General features: G+C 49.8%; 1 long non-coding RNA gene across 1 annotated transcript in view; it reads right to left on the reverse strand.

Moving 5' to 3' along the window:
* The window catches only part of LOC102380175, a 16,161-nt gene extending 7,716 nt beyond the window's left edge, over positions 1–8,445 (reverse strand). The window contains exon 1 of the long non-coding RNA XR_324151.1: positions 8,319–8,445. This is a non-coding gene — a long non-coding RNA (uncharacterized LOC102380175). The remainder of the gene's footprint in view (positions 1–8,318) is intronic.
* Between the last annotated feature and the right edge of the window lie 873 nt (positions 8,446–9,318).

Raw genomic sequence — 9,318 nt, forward strand, 5'->3', positions numbered from 1 at the left:
GCCTAGGCAGGGGGTCGGACTCGATGATCTATTGAGGTCCCTTCCGACCCTAGCATCTATGAATCTATGTATTGCACAGATGATGTCTCATTGCAGAATTACAAAATCATAGAAAAGTAGAACTGGAAGGGTCTCAAAAGGTTACCTATTCCAACCCCCTGCTCAAGGCAGGATCACCCCTGCCTTCTAGACTGGTGCTTCTCTAACTTGCCCTTAAAATCTTCCAAAGATGGAAAATCCACTATCTTTCTAAGAAATCTGTTCTAGGGTTTCAACCCCTCTCATAGTGAAAATTTCTTCCTAAAAATCCAACCTAAATTTCCCTTGCTGTAATTTATAACTGTTATTCCTTCTCCTGTTCCCTGCAGCCACAGAGAATAATTTATCACTGCCCCCACCATAACCATTCTTCAGAAATTCAAAGACAGGTATGAAATCCTCACCCCCCCCCCCCCCCCCCACACACACTCTCAGTCTTCCCTTCTCTAGACTAAGTAACCCCATTTCTTCCAACCTTTACTTAAATATCATAGTTCACAGACTTCTAATCAGGTTTATTGCTCTCTGCTGGACTCTTCCCAATTTGTCTACATCTTTCTGAAGTGTGGGATCCAAAGCTGGAAACAGAACTTCAGGTGAGGCCTCATTAGTACTGAATGGAGCAGAGGAATCCTGTCTCTTGATTTGCAAGCAACTCTCTAGTTATTACAGGCCAGTATCTTATTCCAAAGCAGGGCTGAGCATAGCCTGATAAGTTAGCCTTGAGATATTAGAAGCTATTTGGGGAATGCTGGAACACAACCCTATGCCTGTTGGTAATGCCATCGGTACCTGCATTTTGCATATTGGCTTAAGCTTCTATCCCCCCACGCGAGCATACAAACACCAGCAGACTCTTCCTATGTCTGAAGAAGGACGTTTGTGCCCAAAAGCTTGTAAAGAACATTTTTCCAACTATTTAGTTGGTCTAATAAACGATACCACATTTACCCATAGAAACTTGTCTGCCATTAGTACCTTGCTGCTGTTATGGAAATCTTACTGGACCCTACCCAAGAATACCAATTTCTTTTGTTCTTGATACTGGAGTCAGCAACATCTCCTAGTTGGGGCAGCCACATAATGTCTGTTAATGGTATATATTATATACTAATGGTGAGGTCTTGGTGCATCTCATTAGAGGGCTCTGCTCACTATTTAGCTTCACTTCCATTCATGTATTGCCTCTGCTTATACTTGCATCAAAGAGCAACAACCTTGTGCTCCCAGCAAGAGCCCTCACAGGACATTGGGCTTGGGGCCAGGATCAGATAGTGTTAAATGATTCCATTGTTAAGTGTCATGCTCCTACCAGCTCCAAGAGTTTATCTTTGTGCTTTGCTTTTAATTACAACCTTCCCTGGTGCTGTGAGCCCAACTCTTTCTAATGACATGAGCGCAGTTCAGGCCTGGATGCTTAACAAATGAAACCTTCTTAGAACAAAATGCTCTTGCTTTCCTCACCCCTACAGCTCTGGCACCCCAAATCCAAGTCATTAAGCCAGCACTAAAGCAGTGGCAGGACCTTTCATTAAAGAAACAGCTTCTGCTCACTGCTGGCGTTGGCAAGATTAATGGGAAAAGTTCTTTTCACCTCTCACCTGGGATCTGCAGCTTTCTAATTAGGGAAGAGATAAAATAATCATTATTATTATTAATAAACTCTTCTGCTGAGGCTGCTGGTGCCTCCTCCAGTGAGGTGCTCTCTGCCACAGAGAAGAAGCCTTTTTCTGCATCTTTCGCCTCTGTCCTGGTGCCATCAACCCTTTTGCCAGACATGGGCCTGATCCGGTTGACCAGTGAAGTCAATAGGAATCTTCCAGCTAGATTCATAGTTTCATAGTTTTAGGGTCGGAAGGGACCTAATAGATCTTCTAGCCCGACCCCCCGCCAGGGCGGGAGAACAACAAAAAACCCTAAAAACAAAAACGGGACTCAAATGAGTCCAGCCAGGTAGGCATCCAGCCTCTTCTTAAAGACCCCCAGGGTAGGGGCCAGCACCACCTCCCTTGGAAGTTGGTTCCAGCTCCTAGCCGCCCTAACTGTGAAGTAGTTTTTTCGGATGTCCAATCTGTACCTCCTCTCCATCAATTTGTGCCCATTACTCCTTGTTATGCCAGCAGGGGCTAGGGGAAACAGCGTCTCCCCCAAACCCTTCGGGTTCCCCCTAGTGAGTTTATAGACGGTCACCAGGTCCCCCCTCAGCCTTCTCTTGTGGAGGCTGAATAGGTTCAGGTCCCGCAGTCTCTCACTGTAGGGTCTGCCCTGTTGTCCCCGGATCATGCGGGTGGCCCTCCTCTGGACCCTCTCCATGTTGTCCACATCCCTCCTGAAATGGGGCGCACAGAACTGGACACAATACTCCAGCTGCGGCCTGACCAGCGTCGCATAGAGGGGGAGGATCACCTCCCTGGCTCTACTCGAGATGCACCTGTGGATGCACGACAAGGTCCGGTTAGCCCTGCCAACCATGACCTCGCATTGTCGGCCCATGTTCATCTTGGAGTCAATAATGACACCAAGATCCCTTTCCGCCTCCGTGCTCTCAAGTAGGGAGTTCCCCATCGTATAAGTGTGCTGCTGGTTCCTACTACCCAAGTGCAGCACCCTGCACTTGTCCGTATTGAAACACATCCTGTTCCTGTTTGCCCACCCCTGTAACCTATCCAGATCCTTCTGCAATCTCTCTCTCCCTGCTAGCGTGCTCACCTCCCCCCAAATTTTGGTGTCATCAGCGAATTTAAACAGGTTGCTTTCCACCCCAACATCAAGATCGCTGATGAAGAAATTGAACAGCGCAGGCCCCAGGACCGAGCCCTGGGGGACTCCACTACCCACCTCCCCCCAAGTCGAGTATGATCCATCCACCACCACCCTCTGAGTGCGACCCTTCAGCCAATCTGCAATCCATCTGACTGTGTAGGCATCTATGCCACAGTCGCCTAGTTTATTAATTAGGATGGGGTGAGAGACGGTGTCAAAGGCCTTGCTGAAGTCCAGAAAGACTACATCCACCGCGACACCTGCGTCCATGGCCTTTGTGACCTGATCATAAAAGGCAATCAGGTTGGTCTGACATGATCTCCCCCTAATAAATCCATGCTGATTGCCCCTGAGCATCATCTCGGATGCCGGCCCATCACAAATGTGCTCCTTGATGATCTTCTCAAAGAGTTTCCCCAGGATTGAGGTAAGACTGACGGGCCTATAATTGCCCGGGTCCTCCCTTTTCCCTTTTTTGAAGATGGGGACCACATTAGCTACCTTCCAATCGTCTGGCACCTGGCCCAAGCACCACGATCGCTCGTAGAGCCGTGCCAGGGGCCCTGCAATAACCCCAGCTAGCTCCCTCAGCACCCTGGGGTGGAGAGCATCCGGACCCGCTGACTTGAACGCGTCCAGCCCCTCCAGAAGCTCTCTAACCCGGTCCTCCCCAACCTGAGGTCTGAAGGCGATCCCCTCGCGTCCGGCTTCTATCACAGCAGGGAAGTCCCGGTCCCTGCACAAGAAAACGGAGGTGAAGAATTGGTTAAAGAGGTCCGCTTTATCCTCTGACGCAACCACCAGATTGCCCCGCATATCCTGCAGGGGCCCCACATTACCCGGCGCCTTCTTCATCCTCCCAATATATTTGAAAAAGGACTTTTTGTTATCCTTAATCCTGGACGCTAATCCGAGCTCTATATCCGCCTTGGCCTTCCTAACAGCCCACCTGCAGGCCCGAGCAGAGGAGGTATACTCCTCTTTGGAGATTACACCCCCCTTCCACCGGGCGTACGCCGCCTTTTTGGCAAGCAGGCATTCCCGGACACCCTTGGTGAGCCAGGGGGGCTTCCGGACACTCCTGCCCCCCTTGCTTCTTGTCGGGATGGACACCCCTTGGGCCCCGAGTATCGTTTCCTTAAGGAACGACCACTCCTCTTGGACGCTGAGTTCCTCTGCCCTCAAGGACCCCAGTTCCTCTCCCACTAATCTCCTCATCTCACTGAAGTTGGCCCTCCTGAAGTCTAGGGCCACCACCTTGCTGCGGGCCCTTGACACTCTACGCTGGATGGTGAATTCCAGCACGCGATGATCACTATTGCCCAGGTGGTCAAGAACCTGGAGGCCTCTTACCAGGTCGTCGCCTGCGGCCAGGACCAGGTCCAGCAGGGCATCTCCTCTGGTGGGACTGTGCACCTCCTGAATCAAGTGGAGGTCCTGCAACTCGGCCAAGAACCTCCTGGAGCGGTCCGTCCCGGCTGACTGCTCCTCCCAGCAGATGTCCGGGTAATTAAAATCGCCCATGACAACTACATCCCTTGCTTTTAGTGTCTCCGCAATTCCTTGGATTTTGGATTAAGCCTCACCTGAATTCATGGCAGAATAGGTCCCCTGTGCATTTGTGGTGCAAATGGCTTGAATTGAACCAGTCAGTGGATGATATTTCACAGCTGGATACATTGCATATGGGAATTCCTTTAACCCTCCTGCGAGGAAGAGAGAGTTTCTTTTCTTTCCATTTTCAGTGATAAACCAGAGAACCCTTTGCTGAGAACCAAACACATTCTTTGCATCTGTCTTCACTGGGGAAGAGGTTAGAGAGATTTCCTCACCAGATCCACTCGTCTCTAAGGAGAAGTGTGGAGCTGACCCAAATTGAGGTTTCAGTAGATGAGGTCATAGAAATAATGGATAAAACTAAACTGTAGCAAAGCACCAGGTCCTGATGGCATTCACCCTAGGGTCCTGAAGGAGCTCCTAACAGAAATTGCTGAGCTCTTGAACAGTAGTATACAACCCATCTCTAAAAACAGCCTTGGTACGGACTGGAGGGAACCCAGGGAACTACAGGCCAATGAGTCTAATTTATATTCCTGGGAAATGGGCAGAAACAATCATAAGCAACAACAACAAAAAAATCTTGAGCACGTGGATGAACATGACTTGGTGGGGAGGAATCAGCACAGTTTGGTCAAGGGGAAAGCATACATCACCCACCTACTAGAGCTCTTTGAGGATGTCAGTAAGCAGGTGGATCAGAGTGATCCAGATGACATAGTAGATCTGGATTTCCAAAAAGCCTTTGACAAGGTCCCCAGTCAGAGACTCTTACTGAAGTTAGGTCATCATGGGATTGTAGGGGAGACCCACTCATGGATCAGAAATTGGCTTAAGGATAGAAAACAAAGAGTGAAGATAGAGTCAGTTTTCAGGATGGGAAGTAGTAAACAGAGGTGTCCCCCCAGGGATCTGTGTTGGGAATGGTGCCATTTTAAACACATTCATAAATGATCTGGAAGAGGGGGTGAGTAGTCAGGTGGTCAAATTTGCAGATGACACAACATTATTAAAAGTGTTAAAGACGAAGGCAACTGTGAGGAACTACAGAAGAACCTTGCACTCAAGCAAATGGGCAGGTAAATAGGGATTATTTACCAGCTCTCACAATACACGAACTAGGGGTCATAAAATGAAACAATAGGGCAGTAAGTTTAATACTAACGAAAGGAAGTTCCTTTTCACATAACGTGTAATTAAAGTGTGGAACTCATTGCCACAAGATGTTGTGGAAGCTGACAGTTTAACTCGCTTCAAAAGTGGATTGGACAAATTCTCAGAGGAAAGGGGTATCAGTAACTTTTGATCACAGGAGTTAGGGGCACAGCCTCCAAATCAGAACTTCCAGACCCAAAATGCTGGCAGCTGCAAGTAGGAAAGGAAGAGAGGGAAAAAAACCTCTGGTGTTACCCTGTTCACTCTCCCTTTCAGCATCCACTCTCTGCCATTATGCGACACAGGATACTGGACAAGACAGACATATGGTCCGACTCAGTCAATGGCAGTTTACAGGTTCTTATGCATCTGGTGTTGCTGCTAGAGGACCTAGCTAGCAGTGAGGGGCTCCAGCGCAGGATGAAGGTGCATTGAAAGGGCTGTGAGCTCGCAGAACAGAATACCAGGGTGGTAGGGTGAGGGGGAAGAGGGAGGTACAGATCAGGAATGAGGCATGTGAGCGGAGCAGTGCCAGGAACAAACAGCAGGCCGTACTGCAGATCAGGTGTGCCGGCAGCGCTGTGCAGTGGTTCCCAAACTTCCCACCATGGGACTGGTGTGTGTGCATGCAGGGTCTATTCCATCAAGCAATGAAAGGCAAATAGACATTACACTCCCAGGGGGAGTCTCCCGCAAAGAGTCACTTTTAGCATGCCGGGAGCATGGAATCAGCAAATATATGGCTCCTCCTCTTGGCTGGCACTGATGGATACAACGAGAGTCCTACAGGCGCATGGGGGACAAGAATGGAAGCTGCAGCCTATTTCTGTGGTTTTCAACTCCAGTTGAAGGAGGGAAGGCAGTCAAAGGGTTATCTGTGCCTACTCAGTTATCTGGTACTCAGGGTTATCTGTGCCTACTCTAGCCAGTTGCTCAAGGACAGTGCTCAGTGCATTCTGGGAAAGGCTGGGCAACAGGGAAGGGAGAATGGCCCTGTGCTTAAGGAGCAGAGGCCCCAGGAGGTCTGAGTTCTGCCACAGATTCACTGCATGACCTTGGGCAAATCACTTAGCATCCATCTTCTGCTTGACTTTGTGCTCCATGAACCCCACCAGCTCTGACTCTGTAGGTATATGAAGCAGGTGGGACCAGTCTGAGCTGTGTGCTACCCATGGTGTGTGGGGCCAGTTTGGGGCACACACATCTAGCACCTGTGCCAGACCATACATGGAGCCAATGTATGGGCCCAATCTGGGCTGGCCTTGGATCCAGCATGCAGGGCTGGGCTGGTACAGGCACCACATGCAACAAGTGCCCCAGATGGGCTCCATGCACTGCGTGCAACATGCAAGGCTGGAGTCAGCATGTGTTGTGTGCAGTGCGCTGGTCTGTGATCCACAGGCTGAACGATGGGACTCCAGGGCCCAGATGCCTCTGCCTTAACTCAAGATCCAGTGTCATCATAGCTGCTTTACGCATTTCTACCTCCTGCTACTGCTCCACAGACACGCGGCAGAGAGGCCAAGTTCTGGCTGGGGAACAATGCAGAGCCATGGCTCAGAGCGGGCAGCTAGGATCAAGCCTTATCCCTTGCCTTTTTGACTGGAATCCAAAGCTGCCTTTAGGATTTCACCTCAGGTAGAAATGAAGCATTGAATGTGATGAGACCCCCCCCCCCCCCCCCCCTCCGGGGGGGGGGGGGGGGGGGGGGGAGCACATGGCAACCTCTTTCCAAGTGAAAGAAGAAGGGGTAAGATTGAGCAGGCAAATGTTTCTGCAGTTATTGCTGCTCAGTCATTGCCTGGCAGCATCTCATCTGCCAGTTATCCCTCTCCTAATGCCTGCATGGGAATTCACAGGCACTTGGGCACCCCCCACATCCCTGCTCCCTTCCTTCTCCCTCATTACTATATTTATGCTGCTTTACTTTCCCACACCCTACTCCCAACCCAACCCAACCCATAGCAAAGGAAAATGCACTTGGGTTTTTACATCTGCAGCTGGGATGGTTGTGGCTGCCCAAGATAAGCAGGAGGAAAATAATATGGGTCAGAGGCCAAGGTGCGGGGAAGTCTCTTGCCATCTCAGCAGGGTGAGAGGTAGGTGGATCTGCCCCGAGTCCAGATGAAACATAGGTGAGCACATCAGTTTTCCTCTGCTTCCTCCCCACTCCCCAGTCTCCCAGCTGTTCTTCAGTTGGGAAGATCCACTGCCTTCATTCCCCATTCTGATTTCAAGCCAATAAATATTTCAGTACCAAAACCAAAGCATGCGATAGTGCAGGAGGGAGGCAGGAGCTTTTGCCCTTCTTCCATTCCCCTCTGCAGTATTCAGGAGCTGTGTTTTATAAGGCTGTTTGGCCCAGGTGCTGCTGAAACCCAAGTACTTGGGGAAGGTACCTGGAGATCTGTCCCAAGGGACTTAATGACTACAATACTTCTTTGGGAAGGTGGAGAGTCTTGGTTCTGAACAAACCAGGGCAAGGTTGGTAGGTGCAAGATTTTGGGCATGGACATCCATGCCTCAGTTCCCCATCTCCAAAAGGAGGAGCATAGCACTTCCCCAACTCCCAGGCCTCTTGCAACAATAAATGCATGAAAGACTACAAAGCAGCTTCATGCTCTAGTCATGCAGACTATAAGCATACCTAGAACTACCCCAAAAGGTTTTTCTTGCTGCTTTTTGATCACCTATAGAAACTAAGAGCCACATGATCTGTGGGGACAGATGAGGGAAGGGTCACAGCCTTATCCTGAACCTACCATACCAGACAAGCAGCTGCATTGAGCTACTCAGCAACATACCTGCTGCTGTGCAAAGAGCCATGCACAACACATCTGGTGCAGAGAGGAAACCAGAACAGACTGTGAATCCAGGAGTCCTCAGTATCATCTGCTTCCCAGTCTGCCTCTGAGCCAATGCAGCAAGGCACGAGCCTAGACAGCAGGTAGTGGCAAATGCTGGATGACCCTAAATTAAAAGCAATGCCTTGCAGGTGTTTTACATGGGAGGATAAAGATAATTAGCACCCTTCCTCTGGAGAGATTTAGGCTATGGACAAGGAAGCCTTTTCCCCAAAGCTAGAGCAAAAAACTCAGGGCCATTGCCTGCCTTCAAGCACACATATCTCCCATTAGTTTGTCTGCCTTAAATGGATCCCTAAGGCATAAAACTAGCCAGTGAAATATGCATATTACTAGGGCAAAATATATACTCTCTACTGCACCTCTGTTCCAAGCTTCTGTCCTGGAGGTTGCCCCAGTTGATGCAAAACCCTTGAGGATGTTGTTCCAGTCACTGGTGAAAGATCTCTTGGGGAAGCTGCATATGCTGGAGGGGTTCTGGTAACGGAGCTGGGGAAGAGGGGTTTCCACTAATGAGGACTCATCATCCCCTGCAAGGCTGTGCCCCTGTGTTTCCCTTCTCTTTCTGTGGTGGATTGAAATGGGAACCCTCTAATGTTTCCCACTGGGGCAACATCAGTGTAGGCCGCCCCCATGCTACGTCAGCTCAGACTGATCTCATAGGAGAGAAGGGCATGCAGTCTTCTGGTACGGTTGCTCTGTCTCTAGGCTGTGCTAGGGCATGCCACAGGATAGTGCAGCTCATCTACTCTGTGTACCCTTCGTCCCCAAATGGAGGCTCTCAAAAGTGATACCAATAAACTTGCTTACAAGGGCATGGTGCCCAGCACCATGGGGCAAACAGGCTGTGCTTCCCTGAAGTGCTCCACTGCATGGTCCAGAGCAGGCGATGTGCCCTTTGTGACTTAAGGTGCAGTTAGAGACTTCCCATGCATCAGCC

This window comes from Alligator sinensis, unplaced genomic scaffold (genome assembly GCF_000455745.1).
Source record: "Alligator sinensis unplaced genomic scaffold, ASM45574v1 scaffold492_1, whole genome shotgun sequence".
Lineage (NCBI taxonomy): Eukaryota > Metazoa > Chordata > Crocodylia > Alligatoridae > Alligator > Alligator sinensis.